The sequence below is a fragment of the Hemitrygon akajei genome, chromosome 18 (genome assembly GCF_048418815.1).
Source record: "Hemitrygon akajei chromosome 18, sHemAka1.3, whole genome shotgun sequence".
NCBI lineage: Eukaryota > Metazoa > Chordata > Chondrichthyes > Myliobatiformes > Dasyatidae > Hemitrygon > Hemitrygon akajei.
Genome location: NC_133141.1, coordinates 6,017,421 through 6,037,679, shown reverse-complemented (window position 1 = coordinate 6,037,679; position 20,259 = coordinate 6,017,421). Strand labels below are relative to the sequence as shown.

At 40.6% G+C, this 20,259-nt stretch overlaps 1 protein-coding gene across 2 annotated transcripts in view; it reads right to left on the bottom strand.

The window, feature by feature from the left end:
• Positions 1 to 20,259, bottom strand: part of myo1d (myosin 1D) — a 557,628-nt gene that overhangs the window by 168,593 nt on the left and 368,776 nt on the right. The window lies entirely within an intron of this gene.

Sequence of the window (20,259 nt, the reverse complement as noted above, 5' to 3'; positions counted from 1 at the left end):
AAAACTTCTAAATGTTATCTGAAAGAAGAAATTGAAGTACAAATATTACATCTAGTCATATTGTAATCAGCAAATTAACTATTTTAATTTATAGCTCATAAACGCAAGCGATTCTGCAGATGCTGGAAATCTTGAACAACACACACAAAATGCTAGAGGAACTCAGCAAGTCAAGCAGCATCAATTGAGGGGAATAAACAGTTGATGTTTCCAGCCAAGTGCTTTAAATAGGACTGGAAAGGAAGGAGGTAGGAACCAGAATAGAAGGCTGGTGGGGGGGGGGGGGGGGGAGCATGAAAGCGAGCGTTTGATGGCTCTGAGTCTGTATTCACTGGAATTCAGAAGAATGAGGGGTGATCACATTGAAACCTATCGAATGGTGGAAGGCCTTGATAGAGTGGATGTGAAGCGTCTAAGGCCAGAGGACATCGCCTCAGAGTAGAGAGGCGTCCTTTTCGAATGGAGATGGGGAGGAATTTCTTGAGCCAGAGTGTGGTGAATCTGTGGAATTCTTTGCCACAGGCAGCTGTGGAAGCCAAGTCATTATGTATATTTAAGGCAGAGATTGATTGATTCTCGATCGATCAGGGCATGAAGGGATATGGGGAGAAGACATGAGATTTGGGTTTAAAGGAAAATTGGATCAGCCATGATGAAATGGCAGAGCAGACTGAAAGGGCCAAATGACCCATTTCTGAGGGGAAACTTCTACGCTCAGAGGGTTATGAGAGTGTGGAATGAGCTGCCAAGACAAGTAGTACATGCCAGCTTGATTTCAACTTTTAAGAGAAATTTGGATAGGTACATGGATGACCTACCAGCGCAGGTCAATGGTACTAGGCAGTTGAAATGGTTTGGCATGAACTAGATTGGCCAAAGTGCCTGTTTCTGTGCTGTAATTTTCTATGACTTTGACTCTATATAAAAAAAAGATGAGAGTGAGTAGGAAGGGGATGACATACAAAACTGGGAGGTGATACGTGGAACAGGTAAAAGGCTGAAGAAGAAGGAATCTAATAAGAGTGAACAGTAAACCATGAAAGAAAGGGAAGGAGTGGCATCAGAGGGAGGAGATGAGCAGGTGAGGAGAAGAGAAGGGGTGAGAGTGGGAACCAGAATGGGGAATGGACAAAGAGAGAAGGGTGAGTTAGGAGATTTTACTAGAAGTTAGCGAAATTGATGTTCATGGTATAAGGTTGAAGGCTACCCAGATGGGATAGGAGGTTTGGGGGTAAGTGTAGTACTTGTCACACTTGCAAGGACCAGTGGCTAGAAAGAGCTTAGTGGGAAGGAATGAGTGGATAAGGGAGTCATGTAGAGGGCAATCCCTAAGGAAAACAGAGAGTGAGGGTGAGGAAAAGATGTGCTTAGTATCCCATCTGATACTTAGGGATAGGATCTTGTTTGACATTGATGACTGAATTGGTACTGCTTCCTGCTTCTATGATGAGCTTGTCAATTTCATCGACTTTGCCTCCGACTTCCACCATGCCCTCAAATTTATTTGTTCCATCTCTGACTCCTCCCTCCCCTTTCCTGATCTCTCTGCCTCCATCTCTGGAGACAGACTATCTACTCACATTTTTTACAAACCTACTGGCTCTCACAATTATCTTGACTATACCTCTTCCCATCCTGTCTCTTGTAAAAATGATATTCTCTTCTCTCAGTTCCTTTGTCTCCTTTGCATCTGTTCTCAGGATTAAGCTTTCCATTCCAAAACATCTGAGATGTTCTACTTTTTCCCTTCCACCACCATCAACGTTGCCCTCACCTGCATCACCTCCATTTCCCACACATCTGCTCTCATCCCTTCCTCCCACTGTGGTAAAACAGATAGAGTTCCACTTGTCCTTATCTACCACCCAACCAGCCTCCATATCCAGCACATCATTCTCCATAACTTCTGCCACCTCCAACAGGATCCTACCACTAAGCACATTTTTCCCTCCCCGCACTCTCCACTTTCCGTAAGGATTGCTCCCTTGCCCACTTGTTCCTCCCCACTAATCTCGCTCCTGGAACTTATCTCTGCAAGTGTAACAGGTGCTACACCTGCCACTACACCTTGATTCACTCACCACCATTCAGGTCCCCAAACAGTCTTTCCAAGTGAGACAACACTTCACCTGTGAGTAGTCGGGGTTATCTGGTATAGCCTCCTCGATATCAGTGAACAACAACACAGAGGAGTCTGAAGATCGGGAATTACTTCATCAAGCACCTTTGTCCATTGTAAAAGGCAGTACTGCTGGTAGCCACCCACTTCCTATTCCCATTCCAACAGTTCTGTCCATGGCCTCTCTGTTGCCACGATGCGGCCAAACTCAGGTGAGAGGAGAAACACCTCATTTTCTGCCTGGGCAGCCTCCAATCTGATGGTGTCAACAACCAATTTCTCTAACTTCAGGTAATTTTTTCCCCACCTCCCTTTCTCTCTTTATCCATTCTCCATTCTGGTTCCCACCCCTCACCTGTCCATCTCCTCCTTCTGGTTCTCCTCCTCCTTCCCTTTGTTCCACGGTTCACTGTAATCTCTTTTTAGATTCCTTCTTCTTCAGCCTTTTACCTCTTCCACCTATCACCTCCCAGCTTCTTATTTCATCTCCTCCCCCACCCAACCACCATCTCCCTCATATGGTCTCACTTATCACCTGCTAGCTTGTATTCCTTCCCCATCCACCACTTCTTATTCTGGCTTTTGCCTCCTTCCTTTCCTGTCCTGATGAAGGCTCTCAGCTTGAAATGTCCATTGTTTATGCTGCCTGCCATGCTGAGTTCCTCCAGCATTTAGTGTGTGTTAATTTATAATTCATTTTCATACAATCTCAAAAGCAGCCTCTGAGATAGTATTGGGACCTGCATGTTGGAGAACACAATATGCCAACAACCATTCTTCAACTATGATATTTACAAGCAGTTTCAGCATCACTGTTGCAGAGAGGCTACCTGTGGTCCATTTGAAGCTGTGATAATAACCTTCAGATGCTGGATCAATGTTGGATCCCAGTGTGTGCCAAAGGATTTGGCTACCACTACAGTATATTTGTGTCAATCATATCCATGCCTTTTGATATTGAACTTAAATCTTACACTGGGCTACCAAATGCAGCAAGCAATTTCTTAGTAGAGTGATAGTGATTGTTTTTTTGATGACCATTGGGCCTGTGATGCATTGATATGTTCTCAGAGTCAGTGGTGTAGTTGGCACAATGTGGAGTACAAAGATATATTCATTGATTTAACCACCAGTATGGTTATTGAACTGTCTGTTACTCTGCATTTGAACCTGCCGAGCCTGACCTCTAGCACTGAATAAATGAATGACTACTTCTATTGCTTTTATGCATGTCTTGTGGATTTACTGATTCTTTCTCAATAAAATTTTAAAGTGGCTTGCCCATCAAATTTATTATTCTTTTACTGGTGTCAGTAGAAGGGGTGTATTAGTCCCTGATAGGAACTTTGTTAATGTCTCAGAACCAAGACCTTTGATCGGAACTGGGAAACAAATTAGTCAAGTTACAGAGATTTTGAGAATGTCTTGTATCTTTTCTTCTGGTCATCTGGTAACCTCTTTCTGTGATAGAGCTCAGAAAAGTGAAGTATGCCCATTCAATCATATTCTCAACATATACTGGCATGTCAGCCAAACTATATGTCAAAATGTTTCTCAGTTTTTCTACTGCTTTTCTTGCTGAGTCCACTAGTTTACATTGCTTCTCCTCTTTCTTTCTGTAAAAATTAAACAGTTCACATTTTTCAGCATTAAATCTTATGTGCCACTTATCCACCCATTCAGTAAGCCTGTGTACTATTATTACTTTCTTCATAGCTCACTAAGTTTTGCGTTATCTAAAATCTAAAAATTGTATCCTGTACACTAAGTAGAAGGCATGCACAAGTCATTGGTGAGGCTGCATTGGAGTACTGTGTACAGTTATAGTTGTCTTATTATAGAAAAGACATGGTTAAACTGGAAAGAGTGCAGTGAAGATTTACAACAATGTGGCAAGAACTAGAGGGCTTGAGTTATTGGGACTGGTTAGCCAGGCCAGGTCTTTATTCCTTGGAATACAACAGAAATGGTGACCTCTTGGAAGTGTTTAAAATTATGAGAGGCATACACTTTATTAGGTACACCTGTACATCTGCATGCTAATGCAAATAGCAAATCAGCCAATTATGTGGCAGCAAATGAATGCACAAAAGCATTCAGATATGGTCAAGAGGTTCAGTTGTTGTTCAGACCAAAAATCAGAATGGGGAAAATGTGATCTAAGTGACTTTGACCGTGGAATGATTTTTGGTGCCAGACAGGGTGGTTTGTGTATCTCAGAAACTGCTGATCTCCTGAGATTTTCATGCGCAACTGTCTCAAGAAATTACAAAGAATGGTGTGAAAAACAAAAACAAAATCATCCAATGACCATCAGTTCCATGAGTGAAAATGCCTTGTTAATGAGGAAAGTCAGAGGAGAATGGCCACACTGGTTCAAGCTATCAAGAAGGCAACAGTAACTCAAATAACAACGTGTCACAATAGTGGTGTGCAGAAGAGTATCATGTTGCACCATGAAGTGGATTGGCTACAGCAGCAGCAGAACATGAACATACAGAAATACATTCAGTGGCAACGTTGTTAGGCACACTTCTGTTCCCAATAAAGTTTCCACTGAGTTTAGATAAAGCGAATAGTAACAGTGTCCCTCCCTCTCCCCACCCTAAGTAGGGAGTCCAAAACTAAGGGGTATAGGTTTAGGATGAGAGGGAAAAGATTTAGAAGGGATCTGAGGGGCTAATTTTTCCTCACGCAGAGAGTGGTGAGTATATGGAATGATCTGCCAGATTAAATGATTGAGGCAGGGACAAAAGTATCATTTAAGAAACACTTGGATAGGGGTATATGTAGTGGTGGGGCATGGAGGGACATGGGCCAGGCACAGGAAATTGCGACTAGCTGGCTGAGCTTCATGGTTGGCATGGACTGGTTGGGCTGAAGGGCCTGTATCTGTGCTGATGAAGGACCTTGGCCAAAAACTCTACTGTTTACTCTTTTCCATAGATGCTGCCTAGCTAGCTGAATTCCTCCCAGCAGCTTGTGTGTATCACCTGGGTGTTTATCTATTTTATATTCAGCCTGACAGTCTATTAACTATTGTTTATGAATTATTAGATCAGCCAGATTTTAATTAGATCATCATTTGCTGAGAATCTTTGTGCAACATAATGCAAAAACATCATGTCAAGTTGCCATTTACTACATCAGCCATGCCTCTTGCCTCCATAAATAGGCTTCTTATTTGACTTGATTGCCCTGTCCCTCTGCTTATCAGCCTCTTCCTGTTTAATACCTGCAGAATATTTGATTCCCTTTTGTGTTTGCTACCACTCTTTTTTGATGGTCTTACATTGTCTCTCATTTCCCTTTTCACTTACTCTTTGAATTTCCTGTAATCATTCCAGTTTTAACAACCCTTAATCAGTCATATGGTCTCTTTTTACTGCTATATTATATTTTCACTGTTTCTGGTGATCCATGGAATTCGAGTTTTAATTTCACTACTTTTCTCTTTCATGAGAATGTTGCTACACTGAAGCTGAAATAGTTTGACTTTAATCGCGTCCCATTTTTCAAGTATAGTTTTGCCTGTCAAGCTTTGATTCTAATTTATTCTGGTCACATCTGTACTGAAATTGGACCATCTCCAGCTGAATTTCTTTACTTTTAAGTGGTTTATATGTTTTTCCATAGATAATCTAAACCTTAGAATCAAGTTCAGATTCAGATGTATTTATCACACGTACATCAAAACAGACAGTGAAATACCTTGTTTGCCCAACTAGCATAACTAGCATACCCAAGGGTGCTGGGGCAACTTGTAAGTGTTGCCAGACATTCTGGTGACAACATGGCACTCTCAAAATGTTCCATAGAACAACACAAGCAGCAACAATAACAATAAAAAAGACACGACAATAACAGCAAAGCAAGCCTCTTTCCCATCACTAATTCACTCACAGCAACTCACACACACACACACACACAGAGGGCTCCAACTCCAGGACAGGTTTCCTCTGGGCTTCCGGTCTTTGTCTCCAGCTCCTCAGACTCACTCCAATTTGAGACTTCACCCCAAAGTGCTGATCATGGGCTTGACTGTCAGACCTTGACTGCCAGACTCACACAGACCTCTGATCCTAGTGAACTGGGCCCTGGTGACTCTTTTGGACTTTCGTAACTCCTTTGGGCCTCTGCCTTTGACTTTGACTTTCGGTGTTGCCCTCCAGACTTCACAGGTTTGACCTTTGGGCCTCTACTTCCAGACCTGCATGGGCCTCCGAATCTGGCGACCTGGGGAGGGTCACCATTTCCGACCTGGGACTTACCACTATTGACCTAGAACTCACCACCTGTACAGACTACCAACCGAGGATTGGTGCTGGTCCCCTCACCGACACAACTTCCAAGATAGTTAATGTTTGACTGGGGGATGCTTCAACCTGAATTCGTGCCCACTCTTCACTTACTACCCCGACCTCCAAGTCTTCCTCATCCCAGTCCCTAAACCATAGGGTGAACCCTAATGCCCTGTGCTGTCTCCAAAAACATCCCTATGAACACAGCAAACAACTCTGTGCTTAAATCCAAAATAAAGATACTAAACCTTTTCTCCATTCCTATCATTGAGAAACAGAATCCACATAGTGATTCAGCTAGAAGCCCTTTGATTGCTAGAAGGAGGGAATTACAGAGGACTCTTTCTATGCAAAGCAGCAGGAGACCCTATTGCATCGGATTTGCCTCCTTTCTTAGTCATGATTAGAGTTTCTGAGGTCCTGTGGTCCTCAACTCATGTGAGTGAGATCAGACTGTGAATTTATGCCAGAAGGCCCTCTCTGCCAAGTTTTAGAATTTCAGCAGGGTCACCATCTGCTCCATAGGCACCGTTGATCATGATTGGTAATGGGCCAGTTCAGCTTCTTGTTCATTTATGATAAGTCTAGATCAGATTGCACCTTGTGGGATAGAGTCAAGGACACCCACATGAAAGACAAATTTGCATTTAAGGAGTCGTTCAAAATTTCCCTCCAGCAGGCACCGGCTGTCTTGCTGTCCTTGATAAGTTTTTCTCCCTTCTTGGTTCTTAGTGGGGCAAGTCCTTGGGCGCTTGCACCATTGATGGCCTAGACAGTGATGAAGTTTTCATGCATCTTGTAGTTATCAGCTAGTTGCTAGATCTCCAACACTCGACCAACTGATTTTTCTTTTAGTTGTGAGTTTTTTGTTAGACTTTACCCTTCTGGTGCCAATAGATCTTTCTTAGCCAGAGGCCGAATGGAGGTTCCAGTCTAGGCATTTGTGATTAACTCCTGGATTTCCTTTTTCTCATATGCCTTTTTAGGACAGAACAAAAGCTTCTTTGTAGATGCCAATTATGCTGAACATGTGGGCAGACCAAGCACTGTGGACATTCTGTGGCTTCTATTGGTTGAAAGTCACATAGGTAAATTAACCTCATTTCTCTCTGGGGGAACGGAATAAATTATTCCCTTCTATACTAATACTGTACCATTCTAGTTGAATCCTATCCTTTCAATGATTCATTGTGCTACTATTCAGCAATTTTAAACACTTCTACATTCAAGTGAAGACAAATAAGTCTGTAACTTGACTAGCTACGCTTTGGCTTATTTAAATGAAGGGTTTGCTATTTTTCAACATTGATCCTACTCACACCCAAAACTTTGAAAGATGGCAATCTTGAATTTGTAATTACTTCAGTCTAAATTTAGGTGGAAAAACTTAGTGATTTCTTTGCTCTTAAGCTTCCTCAGCATACACAACTGGTATTTCCTTAAGACTTTCAGGACTTAAGGTGATTGCTTTCATAGTTCTTTCTGAACCTTTCCACCAGGGAAAACAGTCAGTAAGATAGTGATTAAGACTGATTTGCCCCTTCCTACATTCACACAGGGAAGGAACTAATTAATTTCATTACATCCGTTATGTTGGAGAAAGGAAATGCTCATGTACAGTAGTGTTAGAAAGTTCGTGAACCCTTTAGAATTTTTTTCTATTTCAGCATAAATATGAACACTTGCTTTTAGTAACTGGTGTGATCCCCTTGTATAGCAATAACTTCAACCAAATGTTTCTGGTAACTGCTGGTCAGTCCTACACATAGAACTATAGAAAATCTACAGCACAGTACAGGCTCTTCAGCCAAAAATGCTTTGCCGAACATGTACTTACTTTAGAAATTACCTAGGGTTACCCATAGCCCTCTATTTTTCTGAGCTCCATGCATCCATCCAGGAGTCTCTTAAAAGATCCTGTCGTATCTGCCTCCACCACCATTGCTGGCAGCCCATTCAATGCACTCACCACTCACCATGTAAAAAACTTACCCCTGACATCTCCTCTGTACCTACTTCCAAGCACCTTAAAATTGTGCCCTGTCGTGTTAGCCATTTCAGCCCTGGGAAAAAGCCTCTCTGCCTATCTACATGATCAATGCCTCTCATCATCTTATACACCTCTATCAGTTCACCTCTCATCGTCCGCCGCTCAAAGGAGAAAAGGCCGAGTTCACTCAACCTATTCTCATAAGGCATGCTCCCCAATCCAGGCAATATCCTTGTAAATCTCCTTTACACCCTTTCTATGGTTTCCACATCCTTCCTGTAGTAAGGTGACCAGAACTGAGTGCAGTACTCCAAGTGGGGTCTGACCAGGGTCCTATAGACTTGTAACATTACCTCTCGGCTCCTAAATTCAATCCCACATTTGATGAAGGCCAATGCACTGTATGTCTTCTTAACCACACAGTCAACTTGCGCAGCAGCTTTGAGTGTCCTATGGACTCCGACCTCAAGATCCCTCTGATCCTCCACACTGCCAAGAGTCTTACCATTAATACTATATTCTGCCATGATATTTGACCTACCAAAATGAACAACTTCACACTTATCTAGTTTGAACTCCATCTGCCAATTCTCAGCCCAGTTCTGCATCCTATCGATATCCTGTTGTAACCTCTGACAGCCCTTCACACTATTCACAACACCTGATGACACCTTTGTGTCATCAGCAAATTTACTAACCCATTCCTCTACTTGCTCATTCAGGTCATTTATAAAAATGACAAAGAGAAGAGGTCCCAGAACAGATCCCTGAGGCACACCACTAGTTACCGACCTCCATGCAGAATATGACCCGTCTACAAGCCAATTCTGGATCCACAAAGCAAAATCACCTTGGATCCCATGCCTCCTTTCTTTCTCAATAAGCCTTGCATGGGGTACCTTATCAAATGTCTTGCTGAAATCCATATACACTACATCTACTGCTCTACCTTCATCAATGTGTTCAGTCACATCCTCAAAAAATTCAATCAGGCTTGTAAAGCATGACCTGCCTTTGACAAAACCATGTTGACTATTCCTAATCAGATTATGCCTCTCCAAATGTTCATAAATCCTGCCTCTCAGGATCTTTTCCATCAACTTATCAACCACTGAAGTAAGACTCACTAGTCTATAATTTCCTGGGTTATCTGTACTCCCTTTCTTGAATAAGGGAACAACATCTGCAACCCTTCAATCCTGCGGAACCTCTCCCATCCCCATTGATGATGCAAAGATCATTGCCAGAGGCTCAGCAATCTCCTCCCTCACCTCTCACAGTAGCCTGGGGTACATCTCAACCAGTCGCGGAGACTTATCCAACTTGTTGATTTCCAAAAGCTCCAGCACATCCTCTTTCTTAATGTCTATATGCTCAAGGTTTTCAATCCACTGTAAGTCATCCCTACAATAGCAGTGAATACTGAAGCAAAGTATTTATTAAGTTTCTCTGCTGTCTCCTCTGGTTCCATACACACTTCTCCACTGTCACACTTGATTGGTCCTATTCTCTCACGTCTTATCCTCTTGCTCTTCACATACTTGTAGAATGCCTTGGGGTTTTCCTTAATCCTGTTTGCCAAGGCCTTCTCATGGCCCCTTCTGGCTCTCCTAATTTCACTCTTAAGCTCCTTCCTGCTTGCCTTATAATCTTCCAGATCTCTATCATTACCTAGTTTTTTTGAACCTTTCGTAAGCTCTTCTTCTCTTCTTGACTAGATTTACAACAGCCTTTGTACACCACGGTTCCTGAACCCTACCATCCTTTCCCTGTCTCCTTGGAACTTATCTATGCAGAACACCATGCAAATATCCCCTGAACATTTGCCACATTTCAGCCATACATTTCCCTGAGAACATCCGTTCCCAATTTATGCTTCCAAGTTCCTGACTGATAGCTTCATATTTCCTCTTACTCCAATTAAATGCTTTCCTAATTTGTCTGTTCCTATCCCTCTCCAGTGCTATGGTAAAGGAGATAGAGTTATGATCACTATCTCCAAAATGCTCTTCCACTGAGAGACTTGACACCTGAGCAGGTTCATTTCCCAATACCAGATCAAGTACAGTAGCAGAAGTTCCCACTTGCTTTATAAAGGCAACAACTATACCAGTGCCTAAGATGAATAATGAGGGCTGCCTTAACCACTATTACCCAGTAGCACTCACATTGACAGTGATGAAATGCTTTTGAGAGGTTGGTTATGACTAGACTGAACTCCTGCCTCAGCAAGGACCTGGACCCACTGCAATTTGCCTATCATCACAATAGGTCAAAGGCAGACGCAATCTCCATGGCTCTTCACCTGGCTTTAGACCACCTAGACAACACAAATACATACATCAGGATGCTGTTCATCGACTATAGCTCAGCATTTAATACCATCATTCCCACAATCCTGATTGAGAAGTTGCAGAACCTGGGCCTCTGTACCTCCCTCTGTAATTGGATCCTAGACTTTCTAACCAGAAGACCACAGTCTGTGTGGATTGGTGATATCCTCCTCGCTGACGATCAACACGGGCGCACCTCAGGGGTGTGTGCTTAGCCCACTGCTCTACTCTCTATATACAGATGACTGTGTGGCTGGGCATAGCTCAAATACCATCTACAAATTTGCTGACGATACAACCATTGTTGGTAGAATCTCAAGCGGTGAAGAGAGGGTGTACAGGAGCGAAATATGCCAACTAGTGGAGTAGTGCACCAGGAGCACCAGACTCAGTATATTGCACCAGCTGACTCACAGGTGAAGTGTCACCTCACCTGGAAGGACTGTCTGGGGCCCTGAATGGTGGTGAGGGAGGAAGTGTAAGGGCAGGTGTAGCACTTGTTCTGCTTATAAGGATAAGTGCCAGGAGGGAGATCGGTGGGAAGGGATGGGGGGTGTTGAATGGACAAGGGAGTCACATAGGGAACGATCCCTGCAAAAAATAGAAGGGGGGGGGGAGGGAAAGATGTGCTTGGTACTTATGTACTTACCCTTGTAAGCAGAACAAGTGCTACATCTGCCCTTACACTTCCTCCCTCACCACCGTTCAGGGCCCTAGACAGTCCTTCCAGGTGAAGCGACACTTCACCTGTGAGTCAGCTGGTGTGGTATACTACGTCTGGTGCTCCCAGTGTGGCCTTCTATATATTGGTGAGACCCGACACAGACTGGGAGACTGTTTCACTGAACACCTATGCTCTGTCCGCCAGAGAAAGCAGGATCTCCCAGTGGCCACACACTTTAATTCCACATCCCATTCCCATTCTGATATGTCTATCCATGGCGTCCTCTACTGTCAAGATGAAGCCACACTCAGGTTGGAGAAACAACACCTTATATTCCGTCTGGGTAGCCTCCAACCTGTTGGCATCGACATTGATTTCTCTAACTTCCGTTAATGCCCCTCCTCACCGCATCCCTTATTTATTTATTTATTTCCCCCCTTTTTTTTCTCTCTCTGCTCCTCTCACAATCACTCTTTGCCTCTTCTCCATCTTCTTCTGGTGCTCCGCTCCTCCTTTCTTTCTCCCTAGGCCTCCCGTCCCATGATCCTTTCCCTTCTCCAGCTCTGTATCCCTTTTGCCAATCACCTTTCTAACTCTCAGCTTCACCCCACCCCCTCCTGTCTCCTCCTATCATTTCACATTTCCCCCTCCCCCTCCTATTTTCAAATCTCTTACTAGCTTTTCTTTCAGTTAGTCCTGACGAAAGGTCTCAGCCCGAAACGTCGACTGTTCTGCTTCCTATAGATGCTGCCTGGTCTGCTGCATTCCACCAGCATTTTGTGTGTGATGCTTCAATTGGGTTATGATCTGGACTCTGACTTGGCCATTCCAAAACAATAGATTTTCATCTTTTTAAACCATTTAAACCATTCAATTGTTGATTTACTCTTGTGTTTTGGATCATTGGCTTGTTGCATCATCCACTTCTATTTAGCTTCAGGTGACGGATCACTACCCTGACATTCTCCTGTTACATGTCTTGATACAATTTTGATTTCAATGTTCCCTCAATGAATGTAAGCTGTTCAGGCCATGAGGCAGCGATGCAGCCCCAAACCATGGTGCTCCTTCCACCATGCTTCACAGTTGTCATGAGGTTTTGGTATTGGTCTTCAGTGCCCTTTTCCCTCCAAACATAGAAGTGTGGATTTCTGCCAAAAAGTTCAACTTTTGTCTCATCTGTCCACAGAACATTGTCACAGAAGCATTGTGGAACACCCAGGTGCTCTTTGCAAACTTGAGACATGCAGCAATGTTTTCTTTGGAAAGCAGTGGTTTCCTCTGTGATGTCCTTCCATGAACACCATTCTTGTTCAGTGTTTTTCTTATAGTGGACACATGAAACAGAGACTTCAGCAAGTTCTAGAGATTTCTGCAGGTCTTTTGCTGTTACCCTTGGGTTCTTTTTCCACCTCCTTCAGCATTGCACATTGTGCTCTTGGTGTGATTTTTGCAGGATTGCCCACTCCTAGGGAGAGTAGCAACAGTACAGATTTTCCTCCATTTGGAGACAATTTCTCTTACTGCGGGCTGATGAACACTCAGAAACCTTTTCCAGCTTTATTCATCTCTACAATTCTTCTAAGGTCCTCTGAAAGTAGTTTTGATTGAGGCATGGTGTACATAAATAGATCTTTCTTGAGAAGAGCAGGGTCAGTCAGTAACCTGACTTTGTGTTTCTTTTTTATAGAGCAGGGCAACTCTCCAACCCACACATGCAATCTCACCTCATTGATTGGAACTCCTAACTCCAAATAGCTTTTGTAGAAGGCATTATCCCAGAGGTTCACATACTTTTTTGAACCTAGACTATGATTGTTTAAATAGTGTACTCAGTAATGATGAGAAGAAGTACAATTGTTTGCGTGTTATTTGTTTAGGCAGATTGTGTTTGTCTGTTATTGTGATTTAGATGAAGATCAGACTTAGATGAAGATCAGATCACATTTTATGAGTAATTAATGCAGAAAACCAGGTAATTGCAAAGGGTTCACAAACTTTTTCTTGCAACTGTAGATCTCAGAGCTAAGCAGAAAAGGATCCAGATTTTTAGCACTTTGTTGTTATTTGCTTTCTAACTCCAGTCAAAGATCAATGTCTACCTGTTATGATCCTTTCACTGTTTGATGCCTTGCTCTTTTCTTGGTTCATGTTAATCACTTTCAACGTTAGACTTCTGCAACAATTGCCTGCCATGGCATAATAATCTTTATGTACCTAAAAAAAATCTATGTGTGATACAACAGTGGATTCTATTTATTCTATTAAACTGTTAGATGGCCTGTTAGACCAATAAAACATGAGTGATTTTTGCACTTCAAATGAATAACTCAACAGTGCGGAAATAAATTATCAACACCTGAAGAGATGAGACAAGTTAACATCTCTTATTTAAGTCAGTTATGACAAAAGGTCTTTAAAAGTTACTTTATTCTAGAAGGTAATATAGCTATTATTTTTGCACAGATTTTGACTTTCAGATTCAGAAAATTTATAACATTTTTCATCTGAACAAACTCAAACCTGATCCAGAAATATTTGAAAGTTATCATGTACAACATGATATAGTTAAACACCTATTTTAAAATGACGTCTTTTTGTCTGGTGGTAAGCATATGAACATGTTGGTGCCAGTGTGTCATTGGTGAAGGGCTCACAGTGCTATTGAATGATGTTTGATATTATGGGGCCAAAAATTATTCTTTTCACTAAATAGATCCAAGTGCAAAATATTTAACAAAGCTTTAACCAAAATAACATTTCTCCATTTCTTCCCATGTTGAGGTAACACTGTACAAGATTATATTTCTCATATTTTTTCCAAAGCTATGTTATTTAGAAATACTCACCCTATAATATTCTTGCATTCTAATTTTTCCTCTTCAAACTAACCTCTTTTTACTTTCTATCCAATACCATTACTATGAAGCTGGCAAGGTCACGGGAGGTTGAGGGTGAGGGACAGACACGGGGAGTGTTTTTTTAAATCACTTCCTCTCTTTCCCTCAAAGTCTATAGAGCATGGGCAAGCCCAGCAAGATAAATTTGATGAGCGCTTTGATGAAATCACCATAGATTCTTACCAGTTTATATACCGTATTTGTTATAGAATCGTGCACTAGTGGCATAGAAAAATACAGCAGGAAAGCAGGTGTTTCAGCCCACCAACTCCATGCCAACCGTCAAGCACCCATTTATTCTATTGCTACATTAATCCCATTTTTATTCTCCCCATGTTTCTATCAACTATCTTAGACTCTATTACTCAGCTATGAACTAGTGCCATTTTACAGGGGTTAACTAATCTAACAACCTGCATGTCTTTGGGAAGTGAGAGGTAATCCATGCATCCCCAGGGAGAATGTGCAAATTCCACACAGTGTCATTTTCAAGAAGAAAGCATTAATATTAGACAGAATTGCATTTGAACTGATTCCCTTTGTCAAAAAACAAATGTATACATGTTTTAAACTCAGCTTGAAGGATATGCTCAGTTCATCCCACAGTACCTTTTGCCTGAAATAATGCAGTCAAGTGTTATTAAAAGAATTTGGATGAGCTAACTGTTACACCACACAAAGGAACTAATTCACTATTGGAGGAACAGTTTTTTGTTAAAGATGCCAGAGCTTTGAAAGAACAACCTAGAGTTCTCCTGATGTGCTGGCCAGCACCTATTCCTGAATATGCAATACTGCTATTATCCTCATTGTCAAATGCGAAGCTAGCTGATAGATTAGAATTGTTTTTACCTATATTAAAATAAATGCATTCAAATATTTTTAAAACATTATAAAGACCAACTCCATTTTCTCTTTCTGTATACTTTGATATCAAGGTGTAGCAATTACAATTATGTTATGTACACAATACATTAATAAAATTTGTTGCTGACAAACTGAACAAGCAGCTGAACTATTCCTTTTAAGGAGAAAATTCCCAAAATACAATAATAAGAGTTGCCAATTATATTAGGTCATTGCTGGTCTCAGTGGGTTCCAGCAAAGATGAAAGTCCCAGCAAAGCTGCTGAATGTTGGTTGCAAGCCAGAGGGATGCTGAATTTCATTAGTGCACAACCACTGCAGCTGAGAGGAGCCCTCTCTGCTCTCCCCCCAATGCATATCTTTCTATCTCCCCCTCCCTCCCCCTCTTCCCCTTCACACAGTCACACAATTTCTGTAGCAACATATCCTATTGCATCGCAAATGAGAGCAGTACAAACAAATCAGTCTCTGAGATCAACAACAGGAAAGGAAGAGCCAAAAAGGCAGATATACTGGTGTGGGACTAGATGCTGGCAAGGTCCCCTAGTCACAATACAGATTGTAATTGCATTCCTAATGGTGCATCAGTTGGTTGATATCTCTTGGAGGAAACAAGGCTAGATGCACAGACTGTTGTCTTCAGGTAAAGAAGTAGCCTTGAGAGTCAAAAAATACACAAATACTGCATGTTGCTAAATTCATTATGTGGCCAGGCAGAGAAACAAATAAAATCTATGAATGATAAATGAAAAATGGTAGAAATATTTGACAAGCCCATCAAAGAGCAAGGTAGAAGATAATATTAAAATAAAGTACCAATGTTTAATACATAAACCTCATGTTCACTTAAACCTTTGATCCGACTTTCTACCAGATGCCAGTAAACCTGCTGTATATTCCAGCCATTTTATATTTTGTTTTAGATTTTCAGCTTTTGTAGTTTCCTGCATTTTTTTCACCACTACATTAGTAATAAATGCTGAAGTAACAGTGATTAAACTCTCTTGCATCAGAAAACTAATCAAGTTCGTATCTAAAATATCAAGATCTCTCAGCAACCCATATACAATAATGACTGAATGACATATGCCTAGCAAATATATGTTTATATAGTGATGTAGTTTGTGGATTTTTGTAAAAAAAAAATCATAGTACATTGTTGTCTATATTCACTCAGTTTAATTGACTGTGCTACTATAATAAGAGAATCTTTTGCAATTTTTTCAATCCCACTATGCCAACATCCTAATATGGCCTTTGTTAAGGTAACACAGATGCTTCCCTATAAGCAAAACAATAATCAATAGGACTGGAATAATCATGCATTGTGACTGAGTCAGAGTTATAGTATACTATGGATTTTAATAAAAGCTTATACTAAATAGATTTATTTAAAAACTTAAATATTCTTCTGGAGGTATATTTATCTTTTCTCAAATCGCCTCATCCAGCACATAAGTAGAACATCTTATGGTTGATAAAATAGGTGTGGATTTTGATTTGAGCCTGCCACAATGCTCTTTCTTAGTATGGGCTGCTGCCTTACAGTTCCAGTGACCTGCATGCAGTGCTGATCTCTGGTGCACGTTTTCCTTGTGATTAAGTGGGTTTTCTCAGGGTGTTCCAGTTTCCTCCCATATCCTAAAGATACAGTATGTGGATGGTAGATTAGTTGGCCACTGTATACTGTCCCTAGTATGTAGGTAACTAGTAAAATTGGGGAGCAGTTCATACGAATGTGGGGAGAATAAAATTAGTGTGAATGTATGCTTAACGGTTGGCATAGATTTAGTGAGCTGAAAGAACTGTTTCCATGCTATATGAGTCTGTGACTATTCTAGTATAACATTGTTTTCTCAATTAAGCAGTCACTTGAGGTACAGGATAACTTGCTTGTCCTGTGGGTTCCAAGGTGACCAATGAGTCTCATGAGGACCTGTAGACTTTGCCTAATGTAGGATAGGTTGAGTTTGCATGGTGAAATGGATGGGTAAATTATTGGAGAGAATTGGAGTAGCCTGAGCCTTCCTGGAGGGTTCTCCACTAGTCTAAGTGGACTGCGGCTAAGAATTCTAATAAATTGCTGAAGATGTTTTGTTTTTTCCCACTGATTCCTGTAGTACATGACTGGTCACAGGCCCTCAATCTGAATAACTGTCCTCCACTATCACCCTCTGAATTGTTTCACCAAACCAATTTTGTATCCAGCTGGCTAGCTGGACCCCATGTGATCTCATCTTCTGGACCAGTGGTCAAGGGGAGAACATACAAACTCCTTACAAACAGCAGTGGAATTGAACCCAGTAGCCAATGTTGTAATAGCATTACACTAAACACTACATTACTATGTTGCACAGCGCTGATGGTAATTATTATTCAGTTTGATTTAGAATAGTTATGGAAAAGGACAGAGTTAAAGTAGATATAAGAAATCTACATTAGAGTAATGGTACTCTAACATCATTGAGAAGTGATTAAACAAGGGTAGTTTGGAAATAACTCCACAAATGTAAGTGTAAATCAGTCTCCAATCAATGGAAGCATTCAAGGATGTTCAACGTATACATGTTTCCAGTAACAAAAAGGATTGGACTGCAAAATCTACAGCCTTTAGAAGTTAAAATGCATAGAAGTTAGAATGAGGCAAAATTAAAGGAAATCTTGTCAGCAAGGTGCATTTAGTACAACAGAAACCCTGAATGAGTAGAAACTGTAGAAGAGATAAGAAAAGAGTATGCAGAAATATAGAAACAGCATGCAAAATTATAGTCAAGTAAAATCAGTAAAATAAATCAGTAAAAGGTTTCCAGGGTGGGAAAATTGTAGATGGCAGTAGATTGCATAAACTAGCATAGTTTTCTGATTTATAAAGTTCTAAGGTCCAGGATATAATAAATAGGAAGGATCTATTTCCCTTACCAGAGAAGCCAAAATCCATAGGGTACTTGTTTAAACTAATAGGGAGAGGGATTAAAGGGGGAGATGGGGGAAGTTTTTAGAGAGGGTCTGGAACTCATTGTTTGAAAGGAAAGGCAGCCTCTTTCAGCTTCAATGAATCATGTTCTCTGGAAGCATGCTTAATGAGGTACAAGATTTTCTAGGCAACTAGAGAGTGAGCATAGTCAGTTTCAGTAATATTCTGGGCATTCTAAAGGAGCTTTAATAAATATAATCTGAAATATAAAACAGTACCAGGTTTCCACTCATTTAATAGCTACAAAAAGTTAAAAGCATACAGTAAAATAATGTTTGTTCACAAAAATCTGCAAGAGTGAACAGAAAGAATTGCTTAAATTGAGCTTTTTTAAATACAGTGAATAGGGACAGACTATTTCCTCAGGCGGGTGAGCCCATGACAAATGATCATTAGTTTCAAATGAGCATGCGGAGAAAGACGTGAGAGATTAAGAGCAATTTTCTCTTAGCATGTTAATGGAGCATGGTATGACTGGCCACAGGGAAAGTGAAGGCAGAAATTTCTAAATGCAAAGAAAATGTTTTAAATGCAGGTAAGAGTTTTGAAGAGACCATGCTGCACTTTGGGGCTCTCTGTAGAATTTGTACATTCTCTCCCTGAATGCAATGGTTTCCTCCCCCGTGCCAAAGAGATGCTGGTTGATAGAGCAACGGTGGCTATAATTTAATGGCAATTTGAGGGGAAAAATATGATTAGAATAGGTGAGTATTTGAAGGTTAGCGTAGATGCTGGGTCTCTCCTTCTGCTGATGATGATGACCTGACTTGTTTATATGAGAACAATTTAGAAGTTTACAGAGGAAAAAGAATCTGACAATATAATCATGCTTTTTTCCCCCAAAAATAATAAATTCCTTTAGGAAATAAATTAGAAAGCATTGAATATATATACAGTACATATCCTGTAACTATCTACATCTCCTTTTAACACTGGCAGCTTACAAACTAAACCTTTTGAGGTCTGGAGTCACTTAAAAGACATATTATTACATCTGAACAGATGATTCTTGATTTCTGGAATAAAATAAATAAATACAGTGAGAAGGTAGGACGGGTTACTATAAAGTGGGTGCAAATTGCACAGATAGGCTAAAGTGAACAAATAAAGTGGGAGGAGGCTCGAGTAATTTAAAAACATTGAAATAGGTTTCCGTGCTATTAAATTTTCTAATGCCATGTAACTCACCTAAAATATGAATAGCTTTTTTCCCCACTTCTGGCTGACCTGCTATATTTTTATTATTTTTACATTACGGAGGGCAGCTTGCTGCAGGTTAATTAGAAAAATGATAAAGGCAATAAAAACCAGTCCTTGCTCACATTCAATCTACTTGTAAAAGTAATCAACCAGAAGGATATGCCTGTGAAAGTTGATACAGGACTATAGATAGAAGTTAATAATAACGAACTATTCTGCATATAAGGTTAAGAATTTCCTATGTGAACTAGTTAACTAGTGATGGTGCAATACTTATAAAAAAAACTGATCATTCAAACATCATTCAATAAAATTTTCATGACACTGGCATTATAAATATAAAAACCCATTAATTCCATATCTACTGTAACAAATATTCTCATTGTACTACCACATACAGTTTCCTTTTTAGTGTTGTTATATCAGACACCACAGGACTAATTTTCACGTACCGTTTCAAAAGAAGAGTATGGATTATATCTTGCAACTACAGTCTAATGTCAGGACAAAATTGAATTTCACATGGAAAAGCATGTTTTAATAAATGATGCACCTAATTGCGAAAAGGAAATTGTGCCTAACTAATCTTTTACAAAGAAACTGAAATTATGCCACAGTTGTTGCTTTATAGTCTTTGAAAAGGCAAATGACAAAATGCTACGTAATAGGTGCACTGAGGAAATAGAAATGAATGTTAACATCAGAATGCTGACAACCTGGATACAAAATTATCAGTGATAAACAAATGATAAATAAGGAAATGCACTATAATCCAAGCATGGAGATATCCAGCAGGTCTAATTGGATTTATGAGGTAGGTAGATGGTTGTCAACCTGATACAAAATTGATGACCTTATGATCCGCAATTTTCAAAAAAAGTACTGCCAGTTAGGAACAAATAAAAACAAAGA